At 47.8% G+C, this 24,291-nt stretch overlaps 1 protein-coding gene and 1 long non-coding RNA gene across 3 annotated transcripts in view; both read left to right on the top strand.

Annotated features, from left to right (window-relative positions):
* The window catches only part of SHISA6 (shisa family member 6), a 277,698-nt gene that overhangs the window by 202,643 nt on the left and 50,764 nt on the right, over positions 1-24,291 (top strand). The gene's annotated exons all lie outside the window — the stretch shown is intronic.
* Positions 11,121-13,809, top strand: LOC144310913 (uncharacterized). Its single transcript, XR_013376576.1, has 2 exons — positions 11,121-12,195; positions 12,865-13,809. It is a non-coding gene; the product is annotated as an uncharacterized LOC144310913 (long non-coding RNA).

Genomic DNA, 24,291 nt, shown 5'->3' with positions numbered 1-24,291 from the left:
TAATTCACAAGTGAATATCTAATGGTTTCCGTCTTCACCAGAACCCTTGGTATATCCAAAAAGCACATGTTGCACCTGTTAAAAATAGAAATATTTATGAGTTAGAAAACATCATCTTTTGGGGCACCTAGGTGGTTTAGCAGTTGCGTGTCTGCCTTTAGCTTAGGTCGCAATCCTGAGGTTCTGGGATCAAATCCTGCATTGGCGTTCCCACAGGGAGCCTGCTTCTCCCTCTTCCTGCGACTCTGCCTCTCTCTCTTTGTCTCTCATGAATAAACAAATAAAACCTAAAAAAAAAATCCACCAAAAAACATCATCTTTTGATATACAGTTCGGTAGAAAACACTCTTGTTTTAAAAGGTACTTAGGATGTGTTTCATAGGGAGGTATAAGCAGTAAGACATGTAGAGATGGAAATATTTGTGGCAAAGGAAGAAGTTTTTATACTCACAGATATCTAGAAGCAGAAGGCACAGCAGGCCATGCAAGGCCATAGGGGAAGCACCAGGGCTGGTCAGGAGGCACGGGGGACCTGAGGGGAGGGGGCCCGGGGACATGGGTAAGAGTCTTTATCATAGTTTCAGCCAGAAAGGGAAGGCAGGGTAATCAGGTTTAGGACTGGCTGGTTTGAATAACCCCAGTGGGCTCTGACTCTTAGCTGGTTTCTGGTCCTTGAGTAATTAAGGCACGTGGATTGTGATCCGGGGTATAGGAGACCCACAGAGGAGATGGGGAGGAAAGGGGTGGCGGGCTTTGCTTATGAACCTGCTCAGCCAGGCTGTGAATGTGAAGAGCACCAAGAATACAGAAGATAAGAAAGTTTAGTTAGTACAACTCTACCTCTGAAAGTGAAAATAAGGACACGGTTTACAATTGTGTTGATGTTTGTGGACCACTGGAAATTAATGAGCTTTAAGAAAATGCAAAAATATATCAGGCAAAGCCATGCTAAGGAGAAAAAAAGAAAGAGACCAGTAAGTTTAGAGAAAAGCTACCACAACGACAGGGAACAGAGACTAAAGTTTGTTGGTGCCTCCTCCTCCCTCCTTCTTTCTATTCTGCCCTGGGTGGGGAGGACAGAGTCCTTGGGATTCTCTGCTCTGTAAAGCATGCTCTAGAGGCTGAATGGCTTATCTAGCTATGATGCAGGCTGAGGATACTACCAGGATGGGGCTTCTCCCCACGATGGCCCAAGAGGTCCGTCTGTGTTCCAAGATCACAAATTCCAGTCTTAACCCAGCTGCCAGTGGGTGATACTCTTAGCAGTATCCACTCTCGGCCACCACCACTCTCAGTGCCAATGGTCAGACAACCCTCGATGAGGGCTTCCATTTACTTCCCACCTTTCAAAGACAACGAATAGACCTGACAATGTAGTGTCAACTACAACACCCGGCGTTAGGTATTGTGCTAGATGTTGGGGATACAGCAGTGCACGTTGGATACGTGGGTCATGCCCTTGTGTTGGGCAACGATACAGGATAAGTCAAAAAATCAATGAGTTCATTACACATTGCATGCATGTGATGACAGGATAACAGGGACATGTGGAGGAGAATAAGGTGGAGCTCTTTGGAGGGATCACGATTGTCTTCTCCACTGGGAGAGGAGATTAGGAGCCTGAGTGAGGCATAGGAGGGGCCATCTGCATAGGTAGAATGAGACATACAAGGCCTCCAAGGAGAGGAGAACATGATTAATTCTAGGAACAGAACTCCAAGGAGGAGAACATCAAGGAATTTGGACTTTATCCCAAGGGGCAGTGGAAGAGTTTGAATCAGTGGACACAACGTGAATTAAAGTGATGTTTTTTGAAAGATCACTTTGGCAGCTCTCTGGGGACCAAATTCCAGGGAGGCGAGTTGGGGAGCAGAAAAATCCATCAATGAAGAGGCAGCTGGATGGTGAAATTGAGATTGAGTAGGGTGCCTTGGGCAGCAGGTGGAATCACAGGGTACTTTGGAGTGCCAGAACCAGCAGTGGAGTAGGGCCATGGAGGAGGAGAAGAGGGGAAAGCATTGTTGCAATCTTTCAGGCTTCCAGATTCAGATCTGGCCGGTCCCGCCATTTCTGAGATGGTAAAGAAGATGCCAGGGGTCAGTTGTTTTTGATATCATCATTCAAATAATCATTTTGGTCTCTAGTAAACAAGCTTGTCTGCAGCTCAGATCTCAGGAAGGGTGCTGTTGACATCCACAACTCGGTTGGGCCTCAAGATACCTCATTCTCCCTGCCTGGGCATCAGTGTCTTAACTTCTTGACTCAAGAGCGAGGTTTCTTAACCCTGACACTATGGACATTGTGGGGAGGGATAACTCTTGGTCATGGGAGTTTGTCCTGTGTGTTGGAGCGTTAGTGGCATCCCTGGCCCTCACCGAAGAGAGGCCAGTAGCCTTCTCTCCCCCCAGTTATGACCATCATAAATGTCTCCAGTCATGACAGATGTCCCCTTGGGGACAAAGTGGATCCTGCTTCAGGGCTTCTGCTCCAGAAGCAGAGGAGCTGAGATGAGGATGTAAAAGTTCACCTAGGAAGGACAGGCCACCTGCTAGGAGCATGGGGAGCTCTCTAACCTGCCTGACTCTTGAACTGCAGCATGTTCCAGCGCTACTAGGCTGATGGCAATCCAGAGTTGGATAAAAGCCTCACTCAGCAGCAAACACACACACCGAAATAAATACAAAGCACTCATGCCAGGTGCTGCCCCACGGTTTTCTCAGGTAATCCTCTAGACCGCCCGTCCTACCTGCAGGAAAGCAGAGGCTGATACAGGCTGAGTTGCATGCCTGTGGCAGTGAGGTCACTAAGTGGCAGAGGCAGAGTTTGAACTCAGGTCTTTAGTGCCAGATCCTATATTCTTTCTTTGGTATCACAGTTACCTTCCTTCCCTGGAGACTTGTGAAGCATCTGTGCCTGAGAGTGCCATGGCCTCAGAGAGGGGGAAGGCCAGAGCCGTGACTCTCATGTCACCAGAGACTCCTGTTCTTCTACTTTGATCCTCCAGGCCTGTGGGGACTTGTTGCTGAGAGTCCTTTGCCACCCACTGTAGAGAGCCTCTGGGTGCTGCACTTCACTGCGCACTACCACCTCCCCAACCCCCCAGGACTCCCACCAGCAGGCTCACCAATATTCTTAGCTTAGATCTCCCACAAATGCATGGCTACATCATTAATTTTTATTTTATTTTATTTTATTTTATTTTATTTTATTTTATTTTATTTATTTATGACAGGCACACAGTGAGAGAGAGAGAGAGGCAGAGACACAGGCAGAGGGAGAAGCAGGCTCCATGCACTGGGAGCCCGAAGTGGGATTCGATCCTGGGTCTCCAGGATCGCGCCCTGGGCCAAAGGCAGGCGCTAAACCGCTGCGCCACCCAGGGATCCCTGGCTACATCATTAGTGCAGGACACCAACCTCTCAGGTGAACAAAACAAGCTTTCTTCAGACTCCTAAAGCCTGTGTCTCTTCTTAATAAGATCAAAAGCAGGCATGCTCCCCATTCTTACAGTGTCCCAACCTTAGTGCAAGATTCTCAAGCATAGGGGGGATCCCTGTGTGGCTCAGTGGTTTAGCCCCTGCCTTTGGCCCAGGGCATGATCCTGAAGTCCTGGGATCAAGTCCCATGTCGGGCTTCCTACATGGAGCCTGCTTCTCCCTCTGCCTGTGTCTCTGCCTCTCTCTCTCTGTCTCTCATGAATAAATAAATAAAAATCTTAAAAAAAAAAAAAAGATTCCCAAGCATGCTCTTCTCCCCAGATACACAGATTACCACCTCCCTGGGAATCCTGGGCCACAGTCCTAGAGGTTCTGTGTAGAGGCTCCTGGGTTCCATCCCCCCAAGGGATGTGGTGGGATGAATGGGTTTCCTCCACTCCATAACAGTGATCTTCAATCTGTCCAGGCTAGGAGCCACGTCATAGTGGCAGAGAGCTAGTCTTGAGTTCCTTGAGAATTCTATACTATTTAGTATTTTGCATTGTTCCCAACAGATTCCCTTGCATGCAGTCTGTAAATGTTTGCTAAATTAGTAGATGGATGGAAAGATGGAAGGATGGGTGAATACTTGGGTAGGTGGATGGATGGATGGATGGATGGATGGATGGATGAATGGGTGGATGGATGGAATGGGTGGATGGATGGATAGATGGATTGATGAAACTTTGAATGGATGAATGGAAAAGAGGAGGAAGGAAAGAAGCTAAGAGTGGAGGAAGGGAGGGAAGATTAAGAGATCTTCAACTTTAGGTCACGTACTCCACTAAAGCTCACCTTCCCATTCAGAAAATTTCATATAATTCATGCAATCAAGAGTTTTTGGTTTTTGATGAAACACCAGTGGGGCAATATATAGGTTTTTTTTAAAGAAATGTATTTAGTAATCAGCATATTATATACTCCAGGTAGGATGAAGAGTGAAACAGTAAATTCAGATGCTATTCTTGTAGAGCTGGTCATAGCCATGAGTAGTCTAATGATATACCCATGATCTGTAAATCTGCCCTATGAAAATCCTAAACACAGGACACCATCATTCCCTTTTCCTAGGGATTGTTTAGGAGCAGTATCCCAGCCAGAACAGCCCATGAGGACCTTGACGGATATCAAGCATATAGCAAACACTCAAGAAATAATAGCTGTCATTCTTCATGCCACTAAATGACTCCTTTAAATGGTGCAAACCCTTCACGAATCTTTTAAAGGGGTTTTATTTTAAAAAAAACACACAGAACATAAAGAAAACAAAATTGCCTCAAATCCCACCATTTATGATGATTACAGAAAGGAGTAGGAATGGCGGCCTCTTCTCCATGCCAACCCCCCATGACTTAGGTGCCTTTTACAGAATCTTTTCCAGCATTTTGCTGTGCTTTATTGCATGCCTACTTGAGTATATACATACATATCTTTTTTCTTTTAAGTGGGCTCCACGCTGGGTGTGGAGCCCAATGTGGGGCTTGAACTCACGACCCTGAGATCAAAACCTGAGCTGAGATTAAGTCGGATGCTCAACCAACTGAGCCATGATTTCCATAATGGTCTGGGACTTGCTTCACTTGATCCTATGACATGGAGAATGTTCTTTTTCAGCTCACTCAGATCTACCATTTTCTTATTTTAATAACTGCATAGTACTTCATGGTACAAATGTGCCATCATTTATTCAACCAGCCGATGGACATTTAGGTTGTAGCCTTATGCACTTTTGGCATAAGGATGGGGAAAATCTTTGGCTTGTACGTTCTGTACATATACATGCGTCGGGCACCTATAAAGTGATATAATTAAAGATGGTGCAAAGGGTTTTCTTTACATTTATATTACACTCAAAGCCATGTGATCTATAGATTTTATGGGGTTCACCTCCTATTTGGAGGAACTATCATCATTAATATCATGCTTGGCCCAACTCCCACACCCACCTAGCCCATCCCTCAAGAGAACATGTTTCTCACAGATTTGGGGGCCAGGGCACAAAGACTCCATTTCCCATCCTGCTAGAGTGAGCTTCCAGTCTTATCACTCAGGAAAGGTATGGTACCTCCCCCTGGTCATAGCTTGTTCCCTGGAGAAGAAAGCCAAGGAACCCAGAAGGCTCAATGTCCCATAGTTGGGGAAGGAATGCTAACAACCAGACCCACAAGGAACCAGCTTGACTGTTGTGCAGGTCGTCTGTTTGAAGGAATCCAAAAGCCACTGCTTGGTGTTTTCTATTTTTCTAACATACTTTCCACTGTCCTTGTTATTCACCAAAAAGACTGAACCTCTCAGACCGTCTCTCATAGTCTTCATCCATTTGGCCTCCAACTGTTCCCAATTCATCTCCTGCAAGATCTGGCCCAATAGTCCACTCCCCATCTTCCCAACACAGAGTCCTTCCCACGTCCAGCTGCCTGACCCCAGCAGGCATTTGGGTCTTACTTAGCACAGGAAGACAGTACAATTGTGTCTGTCTTTTAAATTATTTTAATATTTATTGTGTCTCTCATATTCAGCCTTGCATTGCTGCTGTTCACACAGATATATATACATATGTATATATATGGCATATGTCCTATGTTAAATTATCAGGTCCTGGAGGACAAGAATAAGGCCCCATAAAGCATTTTTTACTATCTACTGTCTCCTACATGTAATAAGCACCTAATGCATATTTTTAAACATTGCACTAAGTTAAGGACATGATTTACAGCTGCAATGTTTACTTTTTGAGGAGTGTTTTCTGGTTTCCCCAAATCAGTATCTAGTTGACAGGCCTTCTGCATTGTGCAGAAGAGATGATAAGAGCAGGCAGGCTTCCTAAGACATGCCACTCAGTCTTCTCAGCCTCCAGTATGGGCAGTGCTGCTGTAGGGATGGGGGGGAAGAGCGGGTATGGTATCCAGCTAAGGGGAGGGAAGGGGCATTTTGTGGGATCCAGGAAGTCGACATATGGGCGGGATGCAGAAACCCATCACTTGGACCTGGCCAGCAATTTTCTCAGCTTCCCAGCTGAGCTGTCCTAGCCACCTGCCCCCAGGGGATCTGGAAGCTTCTCTGTGATGCTGGAGTCACACCCGCCCTGGCTTCTCCTGGTTCAGCCCCATTGCCTAGGCACCCCCAGAGCCAGCATACTCTCTCTTCTCTGCCCGAGTCCTGGGCCCCTGCTCTGATGCTGAGCTTCATGCTGGGTCATGCAGCCATGATTATCTGAAGGCAGCCCCGTGTCTCTACAGTTCCCACAACCACTCCTGGGCCTGGCATCCCATGCAAACGTGATCTCCACACCTCCTCTCTGAGAAGAGAGCGTTCACAAAGGGTCCTGCTGTTTTGTTGCTGTCAGTTCTAATGACAGAGACCTTGCCTCCACTACCACCTCAAACCCAGCGCTTAAAAATTCGCCCCAAAAAAGGTTCTCATGAAACAGAGCTCTGGGGAACATGAGGGTCATGGAGTCAAGAATACTGATGTAGGACCCCGCACGTCCTTAAACTCCCCCAGCCAGAGAGGTCTTCATCCGAGGGGGCGATCAGGGAAGGAATCCCAGGATTTAATTCCTTTAATCAATTCAATTAAATTCCTTTAATTTAATTACATTTAATTTAATTCCCAAGTCAGGGAACTTGACAAAGGAGGAAATATTCCGGGAGGAGGGAAGTTGTCCTTTAGGTTGGTGGCAGCTCCCAGCACCCCCAAACCAGACGTACCTACCCTGAAGTGACCCACTCAGTTACAGGTATTGCCACTGTTTGGTTCCCAAGGGTCTGTAGCCACGGAGAGAGGAAACTGGATGGCCCTGTGGGCTCGGATAATCACATGGGCACCCCAGACCTGCTCACTCACCTGAGCATTTCAGCGGGACATTGCCTTCGGGTGGGAAGTCAGGCAGCCAGCTGTGCGCTGGGGCCCAGTTCTTGCCAAGGGCATGTCAAGGGCAAAGGACACACTTGGAAATGAACAGCCTGAGTTTCCGATGCCGCCTCTGCTTTATACTAGTGCTCTGTGCTTGGACAAGTCATTTCCCCGGATGCCAATGACTCGTCAATAAAATGGGCAGGACTGCACATTGGTCCCACCTGGCTCTCTAATCTCGGGACCTGCCTTTCTGCAGGACAGTCCAGTCATCAGACCCACCGGTCGGGGATACTGGTGGGGATGGATGATGGAGAGGACAGGATTTGTGTGTTAGTTCTCCTGCCCCTCTGCCCTCGTGCCCACACAGGGATATGCAGGTGGAATTCAGCTGGAAGAAAGGAAGCCACGTTAAGCTACCTGGTACTGAGCCAGAACGTCCAGGGGATCAGGACTCAGCACACTCTACCTCCATATGCACCAGAACCCTGCCGTTCACCCACCTGCCTGACTTCTTGAAAGAGTTAGCTTTTTCCTGGCTCTCATGGGGCAGTGTGATATTACTTCCCTATGGCCACTGTAACGAATTACCATAAACTTAGTGGCTTAAAACAACACAAATTATTATCTTACAGTTCTGGTTGTTCAAAGTCCACAGTAGGTCTCCATGGGCTAAAATCAAGATTCCGGCAAGGCATCAGTTCCTTTCAGAGGCTCTATGGGAACAATCCCTTCCCTTGCCTTTTCCAGCTTCCAGAAGCTGCCTGCACACCCTGACTTGTGACCAGACGACTGCAAGCTCTGTTTCATTCTCTGAGTCTGACCTTCCAGCTTCCCTGAATGAGGACCCTGTGATTAAACTGGGTCCACCTCGGGTGCCTGGAATAATCTCCCCATGTCAAAGTCCTTAATCACATCTGTGAAGTTCCTATTTGCCATGCAAGGTAATACCATATTCACGGCTGTTTGTGGGGGGGGCATCCTTAGGGGACCACTGTGCAACCTGTCACAGGGGTGTGTTTGCACTGCATCACCCTACAGTTTACATCACGTGCTGGTATGTCAGACATCCTGACTGTACATCCTCTGACTCTTCTGAAAATTTGGAGTTAGGAGGGTAAAATATAAACAGAGAGCAGGAAGCAGTTTGTTTCTTTTTTAAAAAAGGTTTTACTTCTTTATTTGAGAGAGAGGGGAAATGAGTGGGGGAGGGGCAGAGAGAAAAGCAGACTCCCTGCTGGGCAGAGAGGTGGATGTGGGACTGGATCCCAAGACCCTGAGATCATGACCTGAGCCAAAAGCAGACACTTAGCAGACTGAGCCACCCAGATGCCCCAGGAAACAGTTTCTAAATGGATGTCAGATCATGGATCCTAGGAACTTCCTGACCACTACCCTCCATAGGGGTATACTCACAGCACCCCCCATCTCCCCTGGGCTGGCCTTCTACAGCCTGGCTTGTCCCTCCTCCTTCCTGCTGACTCTTGACTCCTTTATGGAAATTAGGCATTCACCCCATCTCTCCCCCCTCGGGCTATTTTTTTCCCTTTTCCTAAAGATCCTTAAATACCTGATAAACAAAGGATCATGTCTTTGAATCCTCTTCCTGCTGAGTTTTGACAATCTTATGAGGGCACCACTGCCTAGATGTATTTGCAAGCTGTTCAGAGTTAGTTTCTGTGGGCATGATGATTTTATTCCTCTCCCCATTCATTCGTTCATTCATTCATTCAGTGTTTGTTAAGCATCTACTAAGTGCAGGTGCTACTCTTGGCCTCAGGTTGTAATGAACAATTTAGGGATGGTCTCTAGCCTCAGATGGTCACACACACACACACACACACACACACACACACACACACACACACATAGGTGTTTGAATTCAAATACAGACCACCCTTTCCTCAGCTTGTAGATTTCAAAGATCGCTTCTAATTTTTGTCACCTTGGCTGTGTTGTGGCAATGGTCCTCAAAGACTCCTCCGGTCCCCCTGTTATCTATTAGATGACAAAAAGATGGCAGAGGACTTTGTCATACATCAGTGAAAAGCAGCCAGAGGAAGGTGGGGCAGGAAAGGACCTGTCCCCAACGTTGGGGCAGCCAAATGTGATGCAATTCTGAGCTTCCTGCAGGACCAGAAAAGGAGGAGGACCTGGGCTCCGTCCTAGGTGGTCCTTACTTCTTGGGGGAGTGGGGATATGAAATGGATTAGGGGCCTCTTCTTGGAGCTCCTGTTGATGTAAGTTGAAAACAGTGTCCGTGTTGTGCATTGCGAGGGCTTAGTTGAATAGGTACAGTGTAAGTGCCCGAAAGCTGGGCTTGCTTTGGATAAGCCTCCATTCAGATAATGGAGAGCCGAGTATTCACTTTTCCCACTAGACCCTCCCATGTGTGCAGCAAACATCCTTGTTCCTGTTAGATACAGCTTCTAAAACCTTTAAAGCTTTCAAAAGCTCCTTGATATTAGCAGTTGGTTTATTCTTTACCCCGAAAGCTTATGGAAGCATAAAATTTTAAAGCTCGAAGGGACCTGTGAGAACAGATGCATTATTTAATTTATATTTTTAATTTTCCCAGTTCAGCAAATCAGGGGGAGATGAGTTTACAACTCCGTTTCCCTCTGTTCCCTGGTCTGCTCCCATGCACAGCCCTCTGGCTCCCCAGGCCGGCTCTCTCCTCAAAAGCTGTTGCTTGCTTTCCTGAAACGTGTCCACAGGAGTGCCCCGGGTTCCCTGTCCTGTGTGTGATTGGAGTGCAGGGGAGTCTCTGTCTGTTCAGGTACTTTAGCTGGCTTCCAGAAGGATGGGCCACACGCAGACAGGACCCTCATATCATGTGAGTCAGGGATGGGATTCACAGGATGCAGGATGCATGCAAACACATACAGGAGAGTGGGTTACTGTGCCTGATTCTAGTAGGACAGTGAGAACTCAGGAGGGCTGCAGGCTCATTCTCGTCTCCGGAGACGGGGGACCCCTATTACCCCAGGGTCATTCCCAGAGGAATGCTGGAATAGCACCTAGATTTGTCGGGCCAGTCCAAGCCTGATCTGCAAAAGGCAGAGCTAAAGTTCCATCATTCATCTTCCAAGGAGATGGGGCAGTGTGATATCATGAGCTGCAACCACAAACTACCCATTCCCTCCTCCCCTGAGGCTCCTGTCTGGAATGCTGGTTATTGTCATGGGAAGAGAGTAGGGTCACCCCTATGCCAGCTGTGAAGGACTTTACTATATACATGGGCCCACTGAAGTTCAGAATTTACCTGGCCCCAGTAGTCCCAGGATCCCATCCTGAGCCTGCTTGGGTTTGGGGGCTGAGAGTGCATTTGACTGTGGGAGCCAACCTTCTGGAGTCAAGAGCCAGGACTGGGCTTGGATGTCTGTCACTGCCCCCTGACTGAGTCTTGGTTCATACTTACCAGGCCAGGATGTCCTTCCTTTCCAAACCTCCCTGAGCAGGAAAGGCTGTTCCCAAGGCCCCAGTGAGCATTTTCTCCTGATGGAGATATTATAGCTTCTACCATTTCCTCTCAAGGCAACTCTTGGGGCCCCAGTGCCCCCCCTCCAGGATGAAGCAAGCTTCTGGCACGGGTAGGAGTCTCCCCTGTGGTAAGCAGAATAATGGTCCCATGGATGTCCACATCCTAGTCTCTGAAACCTGTGCATATGGTATTTACATGACAAGGAGGATTTAAAAGATGGGAAAATTATCCTGGATTATCCAGGTGGGTTTAATGTAATCCCAAGGGTCCTTATAATCAGGAGGCAGGAGGGAGCATGTCCAATAGCAAGGTCGGGAGGTGCTAACTGGCTAGCTTTGAAGGTGTTGGGTGGGGCCCAAGCCAAGTACGGAGGCAGTCTCTTAGGGTCAGGGTACAGACTCTTCCGTAGAGCTTCCAGAAGGAACACAGCCCTGAAACATCTTGATTTAATCCAGAGAGACCCATTTCCGACTTCTGAGCTTCAGAACAATAAGGTAATAGGTTGATGTTGTTGGAAGCCACTGAGCTTGTGCTTGTTTGTTACAGCAGCAAGAGGAAACTAATACGCACACACCCCTAAGCAGGAGGAAACCAGATCAGGTGTTGAGAGTGTCCTGCCACATTTGGGTAAGGATCACCTGATCATACAGGCCTCACCCATGGGAGGTGTCCTCAGAATCTCTGGAGCTCTACCCTCCTCCTCTTGTCCCTGATGGCCCTGCAGAGCCTCGGCTCCAGATTGAGTGGTTGCTTTTTCTGCCTGGACTCAGCACCAGACCTCCAGGCTCTGGCTGAACCTCTCCCTGTGGCCGTCAAGCCGCTGACTGTGGTTAAACCCTCTGTTCACACAGCTGGACCACCTCAAGGCATCTCTCTGTTCTCTGCTCAGAGTTCTGTGTTCCGAGTGGCCGACTATGAGCACCCAGCAACTAGGAGGTGGGGGTGTCTCTCGGGAGGGTTCCTTCGAGAACTCAGTCCCCAGAGGATCTGTGGAAACTTCCTTTTAAGAAGAGTGTTGCCCTCCAGGGGACCCAGAGGCCACCGCCAACGCCCTCAGTTTGGCTTCTCTTCCACAAGGATGATGACCCAGGCTCCTTAAGACCGGCCACAAGCCAGCCTTCCAATGAGCAGTCATCCCCTCCTCATTCTCCACCAACAGCAGATGAAATGAGAGGAAAATGAGTAAAAAGGCAGATCTGGGCGGGGGAGACAGCGATCCACTTCAGTAATCAGTGAAATCACAGCATGGCATTGAAGGAAGATGTGCGTGGGTGGAAGGGTGGGCAGAGAACAGTCTTCTGTTTGACCGTGACAGGTGTGCAATGTCCCCTCATGCTTCTCTCTCCTCGCAGGAAGCAAATGGCACTGGGTTCCACAAGGGTGAGTGTGGTTAGGGGTTCTAACAAGGGTTAGTGCAATAAGGGGCACCTGGTGGCTTAGTCAGTGAAGCGTCTGCCTTCAGCTCAAGTCATGATCTCAGGTCCTGGGATTGAGTCCCGTGTCAGGGTCCCTGCTCAGTTGGGAGCCTGCTTCTTCCTCTCCCTCTTCTGCTCCTCCTCCCTACTCATGCTCTCTCTCACTGTCTCTCTCTCTCTCTCTCTCAAATAAATCTTTAAAACTAAAAAGAGGGATAGCGCAGTCCTAGGGTGGTGGCACTGGCAGGGAGCTGTTGCAATCCCTGACATAGAGCGGTGAGGGGAAGGTGGGTTCCAGAAGTCAGAGAAGGTATAGGAAGGCCACCTATAGGAGCTGGAGCCCACCTGCAGTGACCCACACAGGCATAAGCTGGGAGAAATATATCTCCAACTGACTATCCTGCTCTCCTCACCCATCTCCTGCTGGTGATCCCCACTGGATAGCCCAATGGAAACCAGAGTAGTGGAAGATTTGGGGTCCACAGAGGGGAGCCCCTGAGAGTGAATCTGCAGAGCTTGCAGAAGATAGCAGCATGCTTACTCTGCTCCAGCCAGATGTTCTGTTTTCTTTTCTCTCACGTGATGGCCTTCCTGTCACCTCTCATGGCTCCACTCTGGGTCTTCTCCTCGGTAGGTGGCGGGGGGAGCTTTCCCTGACCTCTGGATCTGAAGGAACAACCCCTGCACCCATGGAAGCTTCTGCATCATTTACCACAGTCTGCAATCATCCTGTGGGTTGGTCACTTCTGTGCCAAACTGGGGACTCCTCAGAGTGTTTGACCCACTGAAATGAAAGCCTGATGAGGGGACCTTTTATTTTCTCTCTCTCAGTCACACCCATAGCAACTAGCGCTAAGCCTGGCAGGTATTCCCACTCAAATACTTGCTGGATGGATCAGCAGACTGACATTTATTGAATAAATGGGTGGGAACTGTCAATAATGAATAGGACTTTATCCAGGTGATGGGCCATCATCATAGACATGTCAGGAGAGGCTGAACTTGGCCGGGTTCACCCTGGAGTCACAGGGCTGTGGTCCACTAGGCTCTCCCCTGATTCTGGGGAGCCACCTAGGCGTCCCTAAAAAAATGATTTTAAAAATATTCAGAAACATATTAATATGTCATTTATTTTCACTGAAATAGAAGAGGCCATTCACTTAATAAAATATGAGATAAAGCAGATAAGCATGTCTCAGTCTGTCATCTTATTATGATGTCATCTTATTATGATGACAGACTGGGACATTTTTTAAGGCCTTGATAGGTTAAGGAAAGGAGATAAAGAGCAAATGTCACCGCTGGAAATGTCAAGGAGCAAACACATTCCACAAGAAACAGCCAAAGGAATATGAAAGGTGAGCCAGAAATGCTGTCCAGGTGCTGAAGCAAAAAGAAGCCACATATGGAGGTGGCCAGAAAACACGTATTTGGAACCTGAGTTCAAAGACTAAAAATCCACATGTCCGTAAAGGGAGTTCTTGAAGGAGAGAAAAGGAGATTCATTTGTTGTTGTTTATTACATGAGTTGAATTACAAGGATAAAATAGGAGAAAGCAAAAGAATTTCTCTTAATTTATTTTTTTAAGATTTTATTTATTAGAAAGAATTTTAAATTATTTGTTTTATTTATTTATTTATTTATTTATTAGAGAGAATTTAAAATTTTAAATATTTTATTTATATGCAAGAGAGAGCAAAAGAGCATGAAGTTGGGGAGGGACAGAGGGAAAAGTTACCGCTGAACAGGGAGCCCGATGTAGGACTCGATCCCAGGATCTGGGATCATGACCTGAGCCGAAGGCAGATGCTTCACTGACTGAGCCACTGAGGCACCCCCAAGTTTCTTTGAATTTAGAGAGATGGGAATGAGTGGATGGGATGAGACCCCTCTAGGAAAATTAAGTGAAAATATGCAACACAAAGACATATACCGATGCTTTATTTTCCTTTTAGTTTGAAAATTAAAGAAAGGATTCAACAAGTGTCTAGGCAGGGGAAAAACAAAGACAAAAGAAACACAAGAAAAAAAAAGCTATCTACAAAGGATCACCAGTTAGATTTGCCACAGACATCTCCATGATGCAGATGATGTGAATTCCAGGAGAGAATAGCTACAAAGCCAAACAGAGACAGAGAGATAGAGAAAGACAAAGACAGGGAGAGACAGTCAGAGACATGAGAGAAAGAGAGAGAGAGAGGGAGAGGCCAGCCCCACACTCAGGGGAGGGAAATGTTTTGATGCAAAAACACACCAACCCACCAAGGTATTGTTTGCTTGTCCAGACAATACAGAGGCTCCCTCAGATTTGTAGAGATTCCGCAAATGCATACCTGACAACCGAAAAAAAAAAAATGAGTCATAGAGTTCCCAAGACAGGACACTGGGCTCAAGGACCCTGGATACTAGTCACAAGTCCAGATCTAAATAATGATTGTCAGTGCAGTCACAAAACAATGTAAATACGATCCTTGAAAGGAAAATAAGGGAGGGACACTGTAAGGATAATCATTGGTCAATAATCAGGGGGCTAAATATTTGAAAGCCCTTAACAGGTAAGTCTGGGAGGGAAGGGAAGGAAATGTAAATACTTGGTAACATCTTCCTCCCATATGTATATGTCATCGAGGATAGTTTTGTTATGGATTTTGATAATATAAAAGACTTGGGCTTGACAATATTTCTCAAGTCGAAAGTAATTATTATAGGATGAAAATTAACATTTTAGGGGAGAAACCAAAACATGGTCTCATAAAACTAATGCTAGGAAATAAACAATCAAGGAAACATAGAAACCAAAACCAAAAACAAAAAAGAAACAACAAAAAAAAAACCCAAACAATAAAAAATGAAATATGCAGAAATAAGAACAAACAAATCAAATCTGAGATAAAGATAAATGGATTTAACTCCTCTGTTAAAATACAGGCTTTCAAGAAATAATGGTTCCAAAAATAAAACTTTGCTTTATGTTACCTAGAAGAAATACACCTACAGCTTAATTACTTGTAAAAAAAATTTTTTTTAAGAGCTAGACAGAAAAATACCAAGTGATACAAATAACTACAAAAATTTTTTTTTAAAGGGAGTCGTGTGTAGGATTCCAAACCACTTCTAGGGTGGACTCATTTTTTTATTGACCAAGTAAATAATCCACATGGAGAGCTAGTGGACCTCTCTCTTTGTGCACATAATAACATCACAGCAAGGGTGCCTGGGTGGCTCAATCTGTTATACGCCTGACTCTTGATTTCAGCCCAGCTCGTGATCTCAGGGTGGTGAGTTTAAGCCCTGAGTCAGGCTTAGTGCTCAGCATGGAATCTGCTTAGGATTCTTTCTCCCCCTCTCCCTCCGCCCCTTCCCCACCTGTGCATGTACACATGCGCACACTCTCTCTCATCTCTCCAAAATAAGTAAATAAGTAATAACAGCACATCAAAATATATAAAGCCAATGTAGTTGGAATTGAAGAGAAATTTTGACAGAAATAATAAGGAGGAACATTTCTCAAATGAGGCCATCGTGATCTGCATAAATATTTAATAGTTCAATATTGACATCACTAACCTACAAAGAAGTCAAAATATTTTCTTTTCCTGTGACCGCGGGATATTTACAAAATTGGACCATACGTTGGCCTCTGAAGAAAATGTCAGTGAGTTGACCAAACAAAAATGAATGAGAACGAGGGAGTCCCTTATTTGTATCGGAATGTAGGAAGATACAATTAGAGAAATCTTTGGAAGTTAGCAGGGCTTAACTGATGAAGATTTTTTAAAAATTCACAAAGCAGACGCAATTAGAGGAATTGACTCTAGAATTGTGACTTCACCAGAATACACATAAAATATATGAAGCGGATGTCCATGTTAATGAGAAGTCACTAGAGAGAAGGACACAGGTACACAAAGGTAGGGGCGCCTGGGTGGCTCCATCAGTTAAGCATCTGCCTTCAGCTCAGGTCACGATCCCAGGGTCTTGAGATTGAGCCCCACGTTGGGCTCTCTGCCCATGGGGTAGTCTGCTTCTCCCTCTCCCTCTGCTCCTCGTGCTTGCTCTCTTTCTTTGAAATACATAAACTCTTTTTTAAACAAATACACCTAAGTGGGGTGTGAAATAGGGTAAGAAACCACAGATACAGAAACTAAAATCTCTTATGCACACAGAGAGAGCAACTTTCTAGGCAACCAAATATTACCAAAATTGACTTGTTAAGAATATTTAAAAGCTTTAATTGGTGAAAAATCATGGAAAAAATTGAAAAACTTATCAATGAATTGCCCACACACACACACCCCCGCCCACAAGGAAACTGAGCAGAGATAAATTTGCAGGCAGTATTGGAACCTCAGGCCACATACTGTCATCGAAGTGAATCCATCAGCATGCTGCTTTTCCAATCAAAAGAGTTGGCTATTTTACCCTCATACTATCAGCCTCTTCTCCATCGTGGCTCCGGGTTAGCATACCTTAGGTCTCCCACTATTGAACAAAAGGGGGAGACCCTTCTCCCTGATGTTCTTCTGTAGGTACAAGCACATAATTATCTTCCTTTCCCCCACATTTTTAAAAGAGAGTGTTTTCATTATCAGGATAGGTTGGACAGACGGGAAAGGTGCCTGGACGAGACTCGTTTTCACAGAGAGGCATAGGGAGGACCAGGGCAAGCTGTGGCCCAAGAAGGGAAGGGCCCCTGAGCTGCCACATGGAGGGGTGCACCTGCTGGGGAAAGGTTCTCTCTTTCAAGAAGCCAGGAACCATCTGATGGGCCATGAGAGTGGAGGACGCTGTGTGTGTGCACAGGGGCTGGGCACACTCAGCATCCAGGCCGTCGGTGGGGAAGGCCTCTCCCTTAATCATCGCCCGCCGGCTCTGTGTTTGCCAAGCCCGTGGCATAGGGTCCCAGGAAATGCGCGGAATCTACAGACACACAGATAGCCCGGAGCTTGGGGCCCTTGCACATGGCCTTGGCGCCCTGGGCAACCCTTCCTCAGCCGGATGAGAAGCAAGGGGGCGTTTTGGGGAGATTATTACGGTAATCCAATAATCGTAATCGTGACCTAGGAGAACAAGGGGAATCAGGTTGGCCCCAGTCCTCGGGGAAGACCGGGAGCCAGGGAAAGAGAGAGGAGAGAGAGAGAGAGAGAGAGAGAGAGAGAGGCGGTAGAGAGACTTTGCCAGGGAGCAGAGATGCTTTGCCAGCACTTTTTCTAAAACGCTCCTTCTAAATGACTCTGGATTTGTGTTTTTCATTCAGACTGGATGTGCTAAGGCATTTTCATTTTGCTCCAGCTCCCTCCCACCCTACCTTCCCAGCAAATTCCATCCCGGCACTGTTGATTTCTGTCTTGCGACCATTATGGAAATCTGGCTTCATTTCTCCTCCTAATTTATGATCTTGTTAACATGCCCGCATGCCAGATGGTCCTGTTCTTCAGGTTGCGAGTTAATGAGATAAACAAAAACTGCTGTAAGAAGCAAACAGGGGGAGGGTTGGTTTTTTTTCTTCTTCTTCCTTGAATGGGCTTCTCTGCGTTCCTCCAAATGTGCTTCAAGGCCTCTGCCACCAGCTCCCTGGGATTCTAAGCAGGTGAACAGCGCCCCATGGCACTCAAGTGGTCACTGAGAGGTGAGCCGGTCCTTTCCTGTGGCTCTGGAATTCTACTCTGGAATTCTGTCCCAGGAAGAGATGGGGTCTCAGTATCACTGGCCTCTGGAGTCTGCCATAGTGCTTGAGGAAGCCTACCTGTCCTTCCTTCTGTGGGACTGTTTGCTCACCCCCAGCGCTGCACCTAACACGTTGTACTGTGATTGTTGATTCTTCTTTCTTCCTACTCCATTGTAAGCATCCTGGGGCCAGAGACTATGGCTTTTGCCCCTGAACCTGGAATGCCTAGCACAAGGCCAGACACCTAGTTGGCGAATATTCAACAAATGATTAGGAAACATCCCCGAGGTAAATACGCAAGGAGGTGAATGGATAAATACACAGTACAGAGTGGTGTGTGTCAATAAGACAGGCTGCCAGACACCCCAGCCCCGAGCGGGGGCTGGGCCACGTGATCTTTAAGGACCCTTTCCATGCCAGGAGAGACAGCACCCAAGGTGAGACCCTTATCGGACCCACTGAGGTAGAACTTTCCATCATTCTTCATTCACCCTTCAGTCTGGCATCTGGGCTTTGGGAGGAATCTCAGGGGGCCATTTATAACCTGCTTGTCTTTATCAGCTGTCCACATACCATCCTGGGAAGGTAGCGATCCCACCCCCAATATGGAAGGGAGGCAGACTGGCGTCACTAAGTTAACGCTGGTAAACTGAGGCAATCCGCACAATTGGCGTTTATAGCTCAGCAGTCTGCCAGCTAGGCCTGCCGGCCACATCCAGTACCATCTGCTTTTGTAAATAAAGTTTTGTTAGAACATAACCCTGCTGTTTTGGTAATGTATTGTCCATGGTTGCTTTCGGATCACAGTGGCCAAGTTGGACTTTGTGAAAGGGAACATATGTAGTCTACACAGCCTAAAATATTTACTCTCTAGCCTTTTGCAGACAAAGAGCCTGAATTTAGGGAAAACACAGGAAGCCCTGTGCGCACATGTGTATGGGTTTGCAAAAGTACAGATGGACCATCGCCTTATCTCCCACCAGGAGGCACCAAGAGCCATGGCAGTAGATGAATGAATGATGAGTGGAGCTTCCAGGTGTAGCAGTTCTTCCGCTCAGTTGCCCAGAGGATATGACAGTCACTGGGCCAGTCGAAGTCTGTAAGTTAGGTTGGAAATTATAAATGTTCACTGTTTGTAAAACAACCTGGCTTGCTGGTTGATCACCGTCCACCATGATCAGGGCCCCCAGGGCATGTGGTGGGATTTGGTTGGTAGGATGTGGGGCAAGGGGAGAGCTGGTTGTGTTCTTGTTCTAATGCCACCATCCAGGTACGCAGGAAATATCACCCCAGTGTAGACAGCAGGAAGGAAAAGCAGGCCCCTGCGCTAATTCACTCCTGAGATTAGGCTTGAGCCAGAAGAACCGGATGATAGAATTCCAAATAATAGGATTAGCCCAGGCAGAGTGCACTAATGCCCCCGACTCTTTCTAAGGCTAGAAACATTTCAATTTAGCACTCAGTTGATGCCAGGACCCTTTTGTAAATACCCTGTCTGCCGGTCTCTTTAGGATTCCAGCTTGCAATGAAATTAGCTTGTATTGCCCCCTCCCGGGAACCTGGAGTCTGGTCTTAGGGATGTGACCCTTCTTGACAGCAGGCACTGGTCATAACTTTCCATCAGGCCAGCTGCCTTATGGGCCATAAAATGCCTCTCAGTGAACAGAAGAAGCCCAACCAGATGTTGGCCCATGTTGCCTTAGGTTCAAAAGTTATTCAGATCTCATTCAGACTAAAGGGTGAAAGTCTATCTTTGGATCGGTTTGGGTTTTGATCAGGGCATTGGCACCCAAGAACCCAGTCAAAACTATCTCCTATGGAGAAAAACCTTCCTGATGTTAATTCTGCCCAAAGCCAGCCCTGGGAGCCCTCAGCTGTCTGGACAGACCATGAGAAGCCCCACACATTGCCGAACAGGATCCAGAGACTAGCCTTATGGAAATCTTAGTGCTATTTGCAATTAAGAATGTTTGGCGATAAGAATGGTCTGAATCATTGCCTTTACTGGTGGGGAGGATCCTTCAACACCACCTTGTTCAACGTCCTCATATCAGAGAGCTGAGATGGGTACCTGCAGCCAAACTTAGAATTCCTGATTCCTAAGCCACGCTGCCTCTTTGCGTTACTGAGAACGCTCGCATCTTCAGAAGCCCACCTCAAACTGAGAGTGGGGAAAAAAAGTATATGAATGGGTGGCCTCATTTTACTGAAAATGCTTGGGGTATGGACTTCAGGCATAGCTGGATCCAGGTGTGCAGCTGGTGTCGTCAGCAACCTATCTCTGTCCATCTCTCTGCTGTGCTCTGTTCAGTGCCGGCATTGTTTTCACACGAGCTCCCTCACATCCTTCCAAGCTGGCACTTCCCACAGAGAAAGAATGTGTTCCAAGCAATGTGTTCAGAAGTCCCAGGCCTGATGCTCATTGTCGCTGATTAGCCTCACTTGATTGTGTGGCTGCCCCTGAGCCTGTTGCTGCTGCTGAGGGGATGTTATATTCATGGCCCCTCCTGACGCCACGTGGACAGAGAAGGGGAAATGGGTCGTTCCTCAGAGAAGAACAAGGGACTCGTGGTTTCTCTTCCAGAGGAAGAGATGGGAGGTGCTTGGAAGCAAGAGTGAGTGGGTATTCATGCTGCTCGAGTCGGTCTCTGGAGCTGCTTGATGTTCCTAATTTGGGTGTGTCCATCCTCCTGGCTTGCATCCTTCCCACGCAGGTCTTTTCCTTGCTCACCCTTGCCTTAGCTGAGCCTCCTCTAAAAGCTTTCCTATTCACCCCAGCATAGCCCTGAGCTCTGTGATCCCTTCATTGATTCCCTAAATCATCGCCTCCATTTAGGGAGCAGTCCGCTCCAGACCACTTGTTCGTCTCTTAGCTACCCTGACTTTTAGGGAAATTTTTCTGTTCGTGCTTGTTGTCGTGGCTTTTTCCCCCCTCTTTCTTTCTCCCACCCTGATTGCTGAGTCTCTTCCTCCATTTAAATGATTTTTCACACATCTCCCAATCTAATCAACCAAGTTTCTGGAGTGCTCTTATCCATCATCGCTTAAAATGAACTCTCCCTTGAGTATATAGGTTTAGTCCTATTTGCATATAATAATAACATAGTGTGGTCCTTAAGTACGTTTTCCGTAATGGGATGTGATACTTTATAGTTTATATCTCATTTGTTCTTCACATTAATCCCCATAAAGGAAGCAATGGCCCCATTTGTCAAATGGAAAAGAAAACAAAAACAAAAACAAAAACAAAACAAAAAATGCCACTTTAGAAAGCCTCAGTGTGCTGAAGGTTGGCGCTAGGAAGCAGGGTGGGTGGGGAGGTGGCAGGGTTGGGACTCAACCACTGAGGCTGGTGGGCTTCTGTTTCAATCACACAGATGCCTAAGTGAGCTGGGCATAGACCGTGGCTCTCTAATCGGGGCCATGGTGCTGCCCTGGGGACATCTGGCAATGCCTGGAGACTTTGATTGACCTAACTGGGGGTGGGGGGGGCGGTACGGGAGGAAAGGGGCCAGTTTACTGAAGGGAAAACCAGAGGTGCTGCTAAACATCCCATAACACACAGCACAGTGCCCCCCCCCCCCCGCCCAGCCACCCCCGTACACAACAGAGTCATCTGGCCCCCAAATGTCACTAGCGCTGAGCTTAGATGCCCCAGCTCAGGAGTCTCCAGAGAGAAGTGTTTCCATCTGTAGCCCTCTAATGGTCTTCCCTTCTGTCCTCAGCCACGTGCAAACAAGACCAGCCATTACATTATTTCGTCTTCATCAGAACGGGTGGGACATGCACAGGCCTGAGTGGAGGAGTCGTCTTTCCACCATCCATTCTGGTTTTCCCACGATGGGAGCATGCCCCGGCTTTGGCCTGTGCTGGCAGAGACAAGGGGTGGCCGCCTAGCTGTAGTGCCGTGGGGTCCCCCGGAGAGAGTAGGAGGCAGAGGGGAGGGGGTAATTGTGACTTTAGGGGGGGTGGGGAGGAACAGATACAGAGAGGAGGAAGAGCTAAGGAAGGAGGATGGAGAGCCTGGGGAGGACGCCTGGACTTGGCTGGCACGAGAGCATCCCAGGTCAGAGAGGAGCGAGGCCGGGGCCTCCCTGCTGCCTCTGCAAGCTTCAGGGAGTGTGATTTTAATGGGAGTCTAATTAAGTCAGAAGCAGTTCCCATTATTCACACTCTGCTCCAGTGGTTTCTGAGCCCACACACCCCGCCACACTCTGGAGAGGCTCCATCAGTGGTGACTCTGGATCTGTATTCGCTGCAGAAGGAAGTGGGGGAGTGGTGGTGGTGGGGCGGCCTGGCTCCCGGCCGTTGGCAGGCAGACCTGGACTCAGCGGCCTGCCTTCCTGACCTTTCCCGTCTCGTTTCCCCTAGACCCAGATCGTGCGGGGTTGGTAGCGGGGTAGGGGGTGCAAGAGGAGTGTCCGTTGATGAATTTGTGTGCGGCTGAGAAGTGGCAGGAGGATGTTCCTCTGCAGGAAAAGGATCAGGTCTGATGACCTCATCCAGCCAGCTGAGGCCCAATGAAAAGAAAGGGCATTGCCCAGTAGCTTTGTAACGTGTGCAGCATACTGAGCCTGGGCCTCCCTGGGGGGAGATGCAGGCCAAGTGCAGATGCAAGACTCAAACTCAGGCCTCGGGCCAGATGCCGGCCTGTGAGCACAGAAGGAGAGCCTCCAGGACCCCTGGTTTCTTTGGGGTCCCGTTAGCTCAGGGCCACTGTCTCACTGTTAGGGGAGAGTCTCCCCAGCATCAAGACTCTCTAGGAAAGAACCAGGCTAGGGGTTGAGGGCAGTGGGGACCTAGGGACAGACTCAGCCCCATAACTTACTGAGCCGCCTGGAGGGAGAGGCCTGTCACCTATAGAAGGAACCACGAACCCTTGCATGGAATAACGGTTGTATGTGGGGATTTTGCCAGGAGTTGGGTGTAGCCAGGGAGAGAAGTTTGAGTAAATGGAGCCCAGGCAGCATCCCTTCTGATTGGGATATGAAGGAGTGATGGGAGGAAGGGCTGGGAGGCCCCACCGACCAAGCCCACGCCAACTCAAAGATTGAGGTCTCATTTTGTGAGGTTCGAGGGAAACTCTGGAAGGTTTTGAGAAGTGAAGTGTGATGTGATTAGAGTCCAATCACTCCATCTGGGAGAGGGGTGTGTGTGGGGAGAGGGTGGGGGTCCTGCCTGGAGTTCCATGTTCTTTTTGGGGCCTTTCCAAGAATGCCCAATCAAAGATGGGTGAGAAATACGGGGTGCTGAAAGGTCACAGAAGGTTCCAAATGCTTAACTTCTTCCTCAATCGAGGTCCAGTTGTACCAATGGCTACAACAGCATTGGATGAACGACCCTAACCTTGACTCACAGAAACCGTGACAATGATGATGGGCAAGCTGCCAAAGCTTTGATGGGTCCCTAGAAGGTGGTCTGGCTTAGGAATCAGAAAGTCTGCGGGTTTAAACCTCTCACAGGTGTATTTCAAAGCCTCAGCTGTCATCCCTAAAACTGGGTGGTTGTAGGGAGGAAATGCAGGCAAGTGTCTAGCATGGAGCATGGTGCGTGGTCAATGCTTGGTAAATGTTCGTCTCCTCTCTGCCCCGTTTCCCCCTTGCAACATACCACTCTGTGCATTAGGCCTTGGACCCTTCCCTGATCCTCCGAGCACTAACATTTATTAAACTTTTCCATGAGCACCAAATATGTTCAGAAAGCTTTGACTAATGAGCATTGTGAGTTCGGGGGACCCACCCCCAGCAATGCCTCATCAATACAGCAGGGTCGGCTCCTTCTCATGGTGGCTACTTGGCTGGCCAGCCAAACATGATTCCTGGAAGGAGATAAAGCACCTGCTTCTTGCCTGGCACCTCTCCGCTCCCCAGCACACACACTTTCCACCCGCCCAAACTCCTGTGGTTTAAGAGAAGCCACAGCTTCTTCACCTCTGACCCATCAGTGGGGGGCCCAGGCACAGGGTACCATATAGATAGGCACTGAAGCTACAGCAGTAAGTTAGGGCTGGATGTGCCCAGGCTCACTGACCTCCAAGCACCTAGGCTCTTCCCCCAACCCTACACAGCTCCGAAGTGCAAGGGTCTCTCAGAAACCCTGGCCTTGGGGTGCTTCAGTCAGAACGGGAAAGGAAATAAATGCTTCACTACACAGAAAAGTAATTGTAACATTCCATGTATTGCATTCTGTGCCTTGTATTTTTTTCTTGCTTGTTCTTTTTTTTTTCTCATTTGAGTCTAATTTCTCATCTGAGTCAAAAATTATTTCATCAGAGAGGTGGTGATTAAATCTGATAATTAGGAAAAATACGAATTAGGTAGTCAGGCTGCACACACATGAGGCAGTCCTCACTTGTTGGAGACCGGGGATCAGCCAGGGGCCATCTCGGGCAC

This window comes from Canis aureus, chromosome 3 (genome assembly GCF_053574225.1).
Source record: "Canis aureus isolate CA01 chromosome 3, VMU_Caureus_v.1.0, whole genome shotgun sequence".
NCBI classification, from domain to species: domain Eukaryota; kingdom Metazoa; phylum Chordata; class Mammalia; order Carnivora; family Canidae; genus Canis; species Canis aureus.
The sequence above is the reverse complement of the archived record's forward strand: the minus strand, read 5'-3'. Positions and strand labels throughout refer to the sequence as shown.